Source organism: Protomyctophum bolini (assembly GCF_963924005.1).
Source record: "Protomyctophum bolini genome assembly, chromosome: 6".
NCBI classification, from domain to species: domain Eukaryota; kingdom Metazoa; phylum Chordata; class Actinopteri; order Myctophiformes; family Myctophidae; genus Protomyctophum; species Protomyctophum bolini.
This window is the reverse complement of record NC_137867.1, coordinates 47,728,362-47,739,794: the sequence shown is the minus strand read 5'-3', so window position 1 is coordinate 47,739,794 and position 11,433 is coordinate 47,728,362.

Sequence of the window (11,433 nt, the reverse complement as noted above, 5' to 3'; positions counted from 1 at the left end):
ATAATTGTTGCTATAAAGCAACGCTGGGTCTTAGAGGGTTAAACAAGGTTAATGTTAAACTCACTTTATGAATGCCCATACCCTCTATTTATGTAACACATGAATAATAGCCAGCATCTGTTATACTTAAAAATGTTATCCCACAATTGTGCAACCCATTTTGTTCACCCATTGTCATTATCTAATGTAATTCTGGACGCTACACTGACTCCCTCTGCCAACCTGGGGAGAGCAACGGACTGACCTCATGAAGATCCTTTATATGTTCCTTCTTCTGTTTAATTGTAATGCCACAGACAGATAGATCAATAAAGTGTTTGTGATTGGTCCAAATCAGGTTGTTAATTAAAACACTGAATGTTATAAATACAACATGTACATGAACTCTAATTACCTACACTGTAAATTACTGTTTACATTTCTAACATGTAGAATTGATCACATCAATGTTGTGTTTGTGACACCAGGGAGTTGATATAAACTGCTGTACCTCATATGATAAAGAGGATACACTTTAGTAACTAAATTAATGTACAGGATGTGCAGTTGAATAATAAACATCCCTGAGTTTGGACTTCTTTAAATGTAGGTCAACAGATGAGGAACAACTTCAGATATTTGTTTAGTCCATATCTAGACAATTAAATATAATTATATGTAAATGACTTCAAATGAGAAGTTCTGAAAAGGCAGGCGTACAGAATGACACAGTGGAGGAAGTTACTACTGCATGGGGCAGATCAGCTGTTGTCACTATTTTAAATGCTATTATGAAATACAACCCTAACACACTAAGACAATTAATACCTGTTAATTACACTAGTATCCAGTTAACCCATTTAGACCTGATGTCGAAAATGTCTTATTTATCCTGACAGTTTTCTGAAACACCTATGTTTCTATGTCAGTGGTGCTCAAAAGGTCAAGTACCTTCAAAATGATCTGTATTTGACCGCGGATCCACATCTGAAAATATGTAGTCCCCCCCCCCCCCCCCCCCCCCCCGAAAGCAAAGATTTGAGTTGAAAGAATATATGCAAAGATTTGCACCACATCTTCGCACTATGAGCTTGTAGATCTGCTATTTTTCAATAGCTAAAGTATAAAGTCTGTGAAAAAAGATTTCACGTACAGTAAATTGCACCAGTGGCGTGCACAGACATTTCGAGGGGCAGGGGCTCAAGTGCAAAAAAGGGCACCTTGTGCAGCAGCGCGTGGAACCGGCCGGTTGCCTTAATTAATAGTGTGAGATTTAGAGATTTTGGGGCCTAAATAATATATTAGAAGCTTTTTATCAAGAATTGATCAATGTCACCATGGTCACCTTTTTCAAAAGGGCACATTGCCAAAAGGGCACCCCTAGTGTCTATCTGTGCACGCCACTGCAGTACACAGACGGACGGACGGACGGACGGAGTGCAAAAAATACCCTCTCCCCATGCCTTCGGCCTGGTGGAGACAATGAAGAAGTCATTAGTCATGTTTAACAGTCTGTGTTATTGCTAGTAGCCTAAATGTAAATTAACCACCATCATTGAATTACGTTTCCTCTGACATTTTGTTTAGGTTATCAAGTTCAAGTATCAAGTTTGCTACCGTATACTTCACTATTCTTTCAAAGCATGCATGTCATTTTCCTCTTTTGTGACATATAAGTCTAACAACAAGTTTCAGAACCGATCAGTTTGACAATGAACTACAATGACTGAGGACGTGTATGTCAACACCGGGCCAAATCCCACCAAGAAGGTCAGATCTGGCCGAGGAGAGATGGAGATGCAGGAGAGAGGAGAGAGAGAAGAGGAGACAGGCGACATCTATCTGATTCCAGACGACCAGGACCCCATCTATGTGACTCCAATCGACCCGGACCCCATCTATCTGACTCCAGACGACCAGGACCCCATCTATCTGATTCCAGACGACCAGGACCCCATCTATGTGACTCCAAACGACTCGGACCCCATCTATGTGACTCCAATCGACCCGGACCCCATCTATCTGACTCCAGACGACCAGGACCCCATCTATCTGATTCCAGACGACCAGGACCCCATCTATCTGACTCCAAACGACTCGGACCCCATCTATGTGACTCCAGCCGACCCGGACCCCATCTATGACACTCCAGACCCTGGGACACAGAACAACACAGCTAAAGAGCAGCTTGGAGGTAACATTATAACTAATGTTGTATACAAAAGGTTAACTAATATATGTATGGATGTTAGTGTTACACAAGGACAGTGTAGTGGTGTAGGGTGAACTCTACTACTAAAACACACATTATGTATATTCACTCCTAAAATGTTAATATTAAACTGTATATGTATATGGGTTACATGTAAAAAATGAAAAAAAAGGGAAAGGAATACATCAATGATGTGTCTTTGTGTCATATTAAATTGGTAGGAGATTTCCAACTTTACAAGCAATTAGAATTGCGTGATTAAAAACAATATGCCATTTAGGCATAAATGGACTGATTTTCCAATTGTAGGCTATAGGCGTAAGGGGCTTAATCATTCACCCATTTAAATAAGTGCTTTCTTCAGATAAAAAGGCAGATCTGGTTATCTGGCGGGTCAGAAAGGCTGAGCACTTAATTATTAATTATGCGAGATCCTTTTGGGGAGTCTGGAGGACGGGACCGCAGCACACACCAGCTCACATGCCAGCCTTCATCCATATGTTTATGGTTCATTCATCAATCACTCCATAAACCTTGATTATTATGACTGCCTTGACATGCTACTGTATATCTGTCATGCAGGCATCACTCACCCACAGCACTTTTCACAGCAGTGCGCACGTGCATTACGCACGAATGGGTAAATTAATTAATATAGGCCTAGCCTACAAACGTATTCCATTCGTGGCGATGCGACTGTGATGTGTCATGTAGCCTTGAGGTGCGTGCGTGCGTGCGTGCGTGCGCGGACATGACAGCAAGGCAGGCGAGGCGAGAGGGAAACAGACAGGGTAGGCCTAAAGCTTTATTTAATTATATATTAATATATTTAAGATACAACACACTGCATTGAGTTGGGCTTGCAGTTGTAAATCGCGTGTACATGCGTGCATCTGTGTGTGTGGGGGGAGGAGGGGGGGGGGGATGGATTTATTGGCTTTTTCCATCATGTAACGGTTTCCATATACGTTGTTTGGTCGTATTGCAGTTATTCATGTCACAAACACGAGGGCAAGGCTTGATTTCATAGGGCGTGCCAGATTCATTTCAGCCGTCACATTTATCAACTAATTAGGAAGGAAATGAAGGAAGGATCAGCTGTTTGGGATCACTTCATAAATGTCATGCCGACCGACGTGAGTGTCTCCAAAACCGACGCTCGAATTTGAGGCAGATTTTACACTCGATTGATAAATGAGAGCCATTGACCCTGAATGCTATACTCTATTTCAGCTCAGTCAATTAAGAACATAAATTACTTACAGTATGCCATCACAACTTGTGACTTATTTTAAATGTCTTATTTTGGGACTATACTGGTTTAAACCTACAGGGAGTGTGACGATGGTGTCGTATGTTTTTCAGGCTCTGAAGACTCAAAGCGGAATCTCTACTTGGCTGCTGCTGCGGCGTGTGGGTGGCTGCTGTGTGTTCTCCTATTGGCTGGCATCATTGTCCTGGTGGTACTCTGTGAGTAAAGCATTCTATTCTTTACTGTTGATGGATGTTGAGGGAAACACTTTGGGCTCTACTGTTGGCGCGAGGCCAAGGTCAAGGCTCTATTGTGAGGAAGGTGGGTTGGCGCGAGGCCAAGGTCAAGGCTCTATTGTGAGGAAGGTGGGTTGGCGCGAGGCCAAGGTCAAGGCTCTATTGTGAGGAAGGTGGGTTGGCGCGAGGCCAAGGTCAAGGCTCTATTGTGAGGAGGGTGGGTTGGCGCGAGGCCAAGGTCAAGGCTCTATTGTGAGGAGGGTGGGTTGGGCATATCAGTGGACGGGGATCTTCTAAATGTCTGTAGGTGAAGTGTCTTGTTTTTCCATGTCTATACTCTATACGCACAGGTCTGCTGTTTTTCCATGTCTATACTCTATACGCACAGGTCTGCTCCAAGGTGTTTGCTTTTTATTCAAAACACCATAAATATGACACAACGTTTGGGCCGTGAACGAACGGCCTTCATCAGGTGATAATCGGCAGTATGTGTGACGACTCCCTTTTAAACCCAGTCGTCACATCACGTGACTGATGACGACTGCATGGGCAGGAGATTCACTGACACCAATAAGTAAACAATCAAGTCATCGTGTAAATCAGGGCTCAAGATTTACTTTTTTACATGGTAGCACTGGTGCTACAAGTTTAACCCATTCTGACCTGAGATCAGATTCATACGAGGTTTCCACTGGACACACACTGGTCTGATGAACCCATTCTGACCTGAGATCAGATTAAAAAAATGTCAGTCGTTCTTCGATTTTTCAAAAATAGCAGACCTACAAGCTCGTAGCGCGCCACTCGGTGGCGCGCTATGAGCTTGTAGATCTGCTATTTTTCAATAGCTAAAGCATAACATGATGCTAACACCAAAACGGGTTCCCGTTCAGAATGGGTTAAAAATGTAGGCGCACCTTTCTTCTTTTTTTTTATGAATAAAAACAGCACTATAACATGAAAGTAGAGTTACAAATGCATGGTAGAGGAGGGGAAAGGAACTGGTTGGAATAACGTGTTCCTTCCACGCGCTACGTCCAACCAGGGAAACTCCCCCCTGTCAGGTGTAAAGGAGCGACTTGGACACTCAGGCATGAAGGAAGCATGAGTTCAAGTCCGTTGCTCTCCCCATGTCCCCCATATAAAAGGTCCACCTGGTTTACTTCCAATAATTTAGCTGGAGAGGCGCACACACACGCACACGCACACACACACACACACACACACACACACACACACACACACACACACACACACACACACACACACACACACACACACACGTGTGTGTGTAGGACAGTATATGCGCACAATTACAACAGCATGATAGCTGATAGGGGGAACCGTTTTTTATATATTAGCATGCTCTCTAGGATCACATTGCCAAACAGCACTGATCTCTGATCAGTGTTAAGCAAAACGGTCACTTATAGTAGCTAAGTACAACACTGATCTCTGATCAGTGTTAAGCAAAACGGTCACTTATAGTAGCTAAGTACAACACTGATCTCTGATCAGTGTTAAGCAAAACGGTCACTTATAGTAGCTAAGCCTTTTGCGGCGCGCGCTTAGGCGTGCGGCCGCGCGCACACCCCCTACTGAACATTCCGCACCTCATACTGTAAATATCTTCCCGCGGCCTCATCAGTTTGTTGATTCTCCTTCTTACAGATGGAACGTTGATTAAAGACAAACACATCCTGCAGTCCAGTTTGGATCAGTTCCAGAACAGTCATGACAACCTGACCCAACTGACTGACCATTTGGACAAGTTAGAGACCAGACTTAACACCACGACTGACCAGAGAGACCAGTTAGAGACCAGACTTAACACCACGACTGACCAGACAGACCAGTTAGAGACCAGACTTAACACCATGACTGACCAGAGAGACCAGTTAGAGACCAGCCTTAACACCATGACTGACCAGAGAGACCAGTTAGAGACCAGCCTTAACACCACGACTGACCAGAGAGACCAGTTAGAGACCAGACTTAACACCACGACTGACCAGACAGACCAGTTAGAGACCAGACTTAACACCATGACTGACCAGAGAGACCAGTTAGAGACCAGACTTAACACCATGACTGACCAGAGAGACCAGTTAGAGACCAGCCTTAACACCATGACTGACCAGAGAGACCAGTGGAAGACTATGTTTGACAACATGACCGAACAGAGAGACAAGTTAGAGACCAGACTTGACCAGAGAGACCAGTTACTGAGCAGACTTAACGACATGACTGACAAACCAGATGACCTGAAGATGATACTTTGTGGTCAGTGAGACAATGTTTTGTATTCAATCTAATATCATGTAGAATATAGATCATCATTTGTCATTAATCTGAGCACATGAAAACAGTGTCTAACATTAGATTTTGTGGTTAGAATCACATGGATTTACATTTGGTGATGGTGTGTGTTACAACTACATCTCTACTGAGTGGAAGACCTGGGAGGACAGCAGAGCATTCTGTACAGCCAGACAATCTGACCTGATGACCATAAAGAGCAAAGAGAAGCAGGTGCAGAGTGTGTGTGTGTGTGTGTGTGTGTGTGTGTGTGTGTGTGTGTGTGTGTGTGTGTGTGTGTGTGTGTGTGTGTGTGTGTGTGCGTGCGTGCATGCTGTAACCTACTCCATCTAGTTGAGACACACATCTAGTATTGTACAGATTGTACTTCAGTAACCAGCTGCTTTTCTGTCCAGGACTTTGTTGTCAGACTCGTTGGCGGATCCAGACTCAAGACTGTGTGGATTGGATTGACCGACAACGAGACTGAAGGAGTGTGGAAGTGGGTGGATGGAACACCACTGACCACACCACCGTAAGACTTTACCTTCATTATTCTACTGAGGCCCATTCTAAATATACTCCTTCTAAATACTGACCTAAGTTTTCTGAAAAACTAATATTTATATAGCAGCATCACATCTTATTATTTCTTTAATACTGTACATACTGTACAGAACCCCAAAAGGGGTCCCCGCCCAGGATGGGTTAAAGAAAACATTTTAACTACATTTATTTCCAGCAAACTACATTTCACAATATTTCCTCTTCATATTTATTTCTACATGGAATCAAAGGCTATAAATTATAGCCTTTGATTCCATTTAGAAATAAATAAGAGTGTATTAAAGCCTATAATATAGAACAGTTACTCTGTATCCGTTGTCTAATTCATTGTCCAATTAATTTGTACGTAGTGTTTTAATGTAATATAATTTGAAGTCATGATTAAAAAAACTATAAACATTCAGATCAAATCCTTGTTGTGAAGGTATTGTAATGTATTCATGTGTCTACTTCTACAGGTACTGGCGGCCTGGTGAGCCTAATGACCGTGGTGGAGGAGAAGACTGTGCTGAGTCTTATCCTGATGGAGGATGGTACGACACTCCATGTGGGGCGACACGCCGTTGGATTTGTGAAATAGTTTTCTAGAGTTATGCATTAACTAGTAATAGTTATGTGTATGTGCAGCACCTGATTAACCCTTTGTGGTGCATGGAGCTATACCACCCGCCTGTGTGTGTGTGTGTGTGTGTGTGTGTGTGTGTGTGTGTGTGTGTGTGTGTGTGTGTGTGTGTGTGTGTGTGTGTGTGTGTGTGTGTGTGTGTGTGTGTGGGGGGGGGGGTTATTTTCTTTTTCTGAGTACACCAAATAGACAATGAGCTTGTAGATCTGCTATTTTGGGAAATGTTCCCCCCCAGAATATTCATGCTGGGGTTCAAGAGGATAATTCATATTTCCATTATTCATAATGTAATGTCACATGTAATCAATGAATAACAGCCATCCGTTTCATTTTAACACCACAGACAGATTGATCAATAAAGTGTTTGTGATGAAACTGGGTTTGGTCCAAATCAGTTTGTTAAAACAACACTTTTCAACCTATCTTCATATAATAGGTCCATAATCATGGCAAAATGGCGCCATTTCCCCCCTACTCAGTCTGTGTCTCATGATAGGAGGGCTGTGTGCAGTTCAGAAACCCGTCCACCAGTGACATCATCGTTAGGCAGATTTATTTTTCAACAACATTTCTTTAAAACAATGTTTAGATTTTTATTACCGTGAGAACGATGGCTTCCATTTTCGCGTTGAAACCTTTCAGGACTAGAAAGCCTGCAGTTTCTATTAGCTTGGATTCCCTATCGATGATGTAACTGGTGGACGGGTTTCTGAACTGCCCACAGCCCTCCTATGAGACACAGACAGGTTTCTGAACTGCCCACAGCCCTCCTATGAGACACAGACAGGTTTCTGAACTGCCCACAGCCCTCCTATGAGACACAGACTGAGTAGAAAAACATTGTGCCATTTTATCATGATCATTAGTGAGGACCAATTATATGATATATATAGGTTGAAAAGTGGCGAAGTTGTCCTTTAAAACAGTGAATGTTATAAATAAAACAGTACATGAACTCTAATTCATTCAGCCTCTGTAGACATTTTTAAAGCTCAGCTCAAGACCCACTTCTACAACATTGCTTTTAGTTGATCTTTTATTTTTTGTTATTCATGTCCTCACTGTATTGCATTACTGCTTGTTTTTTAATGTCGTTGCCTTGCTTTTCTTTTTTTTTCTCCATTGCTCTGTAAAGCACTTTGAGCTGCATTTCATGTCATGAAAGGTGCTATACAAATAAAGTTTTAATATTATTATTAATTACTGACTGCACTGTAAATTACTGTTATATTTCAACATGTAGTAGAATTGATCACATCAATGTTGTGTTTGTGACACCAGGGAGTTGATATAAACTGCTGTACCTCATATGATAAAGAGGATACACTTTAGTCACTAAATTAATGTACAGGATGTGCAGTTGAATAATAAACATCCCTGAGTTTGGACTTCTTTAAATGTAGGTCAACAGATGAGGAACAACTTCAGATATTTACATACTAGTCCATATCTAGACAATACCAGTTTAAATATAATTATATGTAAATGACTTCAAATGAGAAGTTCTGAAAAGGCAGCCGTACAGAATGACACAGTGATGACCAGTGGAGGAAGTTACTATTATTGTACATGTACTGTAATGATGGTACAATATTGGCCTCTAAATTGTAAATGTCTAGCATTCAAGTCCGGATGGTAAACCGCAAGGTTGCCAGTTCGAACCCTGTGGGCTCCCCCAGAGTTAGTGTCGAAGTGTCCTTGAGCAAGACGCTGAACCCCTAACCCATTCTGAACGGGAACGCATTTTGGTGTTAGCATCATGTTATGCTTTATAGCTATTGAAAAATAGCAGATCTACAAGCTCGTAGCGCGCCACCGAGTGGCGCGCTACGAGCTTGTAGGTCTGCTATTTTTTGAGCGACTGACATTTTTAGAATCTGATCTCAGGTCAGAATGGGTTAATCAGACCAGTGTGTGTGTCCAGTGGAAACCTCGTATGAATCTGATCTCAGGTCAGAATGGGCTATTTGCTCCTGACGTTGGTGCCTTGCATGGTTTTCCACAATATGACATTGATGAGCTCCACTTCAACAGCCCAACTATTTTCTAATAGGAAATACTCGACAAAAAAACAATACACCTCAAAACTGTAATTAGTACTTAAGTACTTAAGTAAATGTACGGTAAGTATACAGTACTTAAGTAAATGTACGTAGTTACTTTCCACCACTGTCCCAGAGCATTATTCTGCTGAAACTAGCATATCTACAAGCTCACAATGAGCTTGTAGATCACGAAGACATCTGCCATGCACTGTACAGTTCACCAGCATTGCCTTTTTTCACTTTTGAGATCTACAAGCTCACACTGAGCTTGTAGATCGGCTATTTTCAGCATGCAACCAAGTGCATAATCAGGCATTACGACACCACCAAGGCCTGACAAAATGTATCTTATGATAGTTAGTTGACTAAAACTAAAGCATTTTAGGTGACTAAAATATGACTAAAACAAGTTTTATTCAAAAGGCTATATGAGTAAAAACGAAATAAATAAAAACAATCTGTGAAAATCAACACTGGTACAACTACAGTATTGAAAGCATCAAATGCAGCAAAAACAGAAAACAATGTCAAACCTCTCTCTCTCTCTCATGTTGGTAACCATGACAACACCAACCAGGTAGGCCTACTACTATGAAAACATGCCCAAAAGAAACAACTGTATCCTACATGAGAACTTATATCTGCAATAGTGGAACTGTCTAATCCACGAAGCTTGTAGATCGGCTATTTTCCCCTCCATTTCTATTTCATTGGACAATTAAGCCCCAATGAGACCAAGAGCAGAACAACCAGACATGCATGACAACTCAATATTATGGCCACAGCTAATATAATGTAAACTAATATGCACCACAAATCAAACAACCTAAATCTAAATAAACAACCAAGCATGTCTGTGATTTATGCTTTTTATTCATACAAGCACCAGCAGCCAAACAGCATCTAATTAACCTCATCAAAGTGCACAGCTGCGCAATAAGTAGCAACAACAACAACACGTCATGTGGGCAACACACAGCATTGTAACTAAATAAAACAGCATTTATATTTATATTCTAGATGAGCCTTGCCTTACCTTCTAAGATGAAGTGGCGCTTCCTCCCTGCCTTTTGCTCCTGCATTGTTCTTCAGTTGGTTTTGTTTATTGTCTGTCTGCTCTTTGTATAATCCACAAGTTCATCTCTCGTTGTGTCCGTTTGTAAAATAATCCTTTAAATGTCTCAGATAAGAGTTGACACACTTTGGATTTATAGTTGGAGCATTGAGTTCACCTGCTGTGGTGTGGTGGCTACTAGCCTACAGGCTACTCTCATTTCTGTAGTTTAAACTCTTTTGTTTCCAAGTTTAATGAATAAATGCTCATGTGGTTTGCTGTGAGTTGTGTCCATTGTTCAGCAGCTGTAGCTTGTTGTTGTAAAACACATTGAATGTTTAAGTTGTCAGTATAGGCCTGTTTGTGTAAAACGTGCAAACAAAGTGTTGTAGTCTAGACTAGAGAGTTGAGTCACTGCCACCAAACATTACACAACTCCTCCTTGTAACCCTTTACTGCCACCTGGTGGAAAAAACACTTCATTTGAATCCATGCAGCATCTACAATTCTAGAACCTTATCCAAAAACAGAGCCAATCTACAAGCTCACAACGACGTTATGTGAGCTTGTCCGTGGCTCAAATGGGTCCGAGAGGCTAAATGTCATCAAATGGTGGTCCGTGGCTCAAATGCTGAGAAAATAATGGACCTTGTTAAGGAAAATATTGAAAACCACTGATGTACTTTGTTTACTGTATAGATTCCCAAACTTTTTATCATTTTTTATTCCACGATTTTGTCAGTAATTTGCACCCCCTTTGTCAATTATATAATGTCATGTGATACCCTACGCCAACCTGGGGAGAGCAACGGACTTGAACTCATGCCTTGAGTGTCCAAGTTGCTCCTTTACAACACCTGACAGGGGGGTTTCCCTGCATGGTTGGACGTAGCGCGTGGAAGGAAACACGTTATTCCAACCCGTTCCTTTCCCCTCCATCAGGCGCACAAGTGTAATGCTTTATGCAGTTTTTGTATTTTTTTTGCATTGAGTTATACTTGAAATTCTGCAGTTGGCAGCTCCACCCTTGACAACGTCTCCCCTGTGGGTTCCCGTCTCTCCCTTGATTCTGACAGTAAGACTCTTTCTCAACAATGCCACAAAGACAACTTCTCCATTCTTCTCTCTCTCTCTCACCGACATGTCTTCATCAGTAATGCCACTCTAC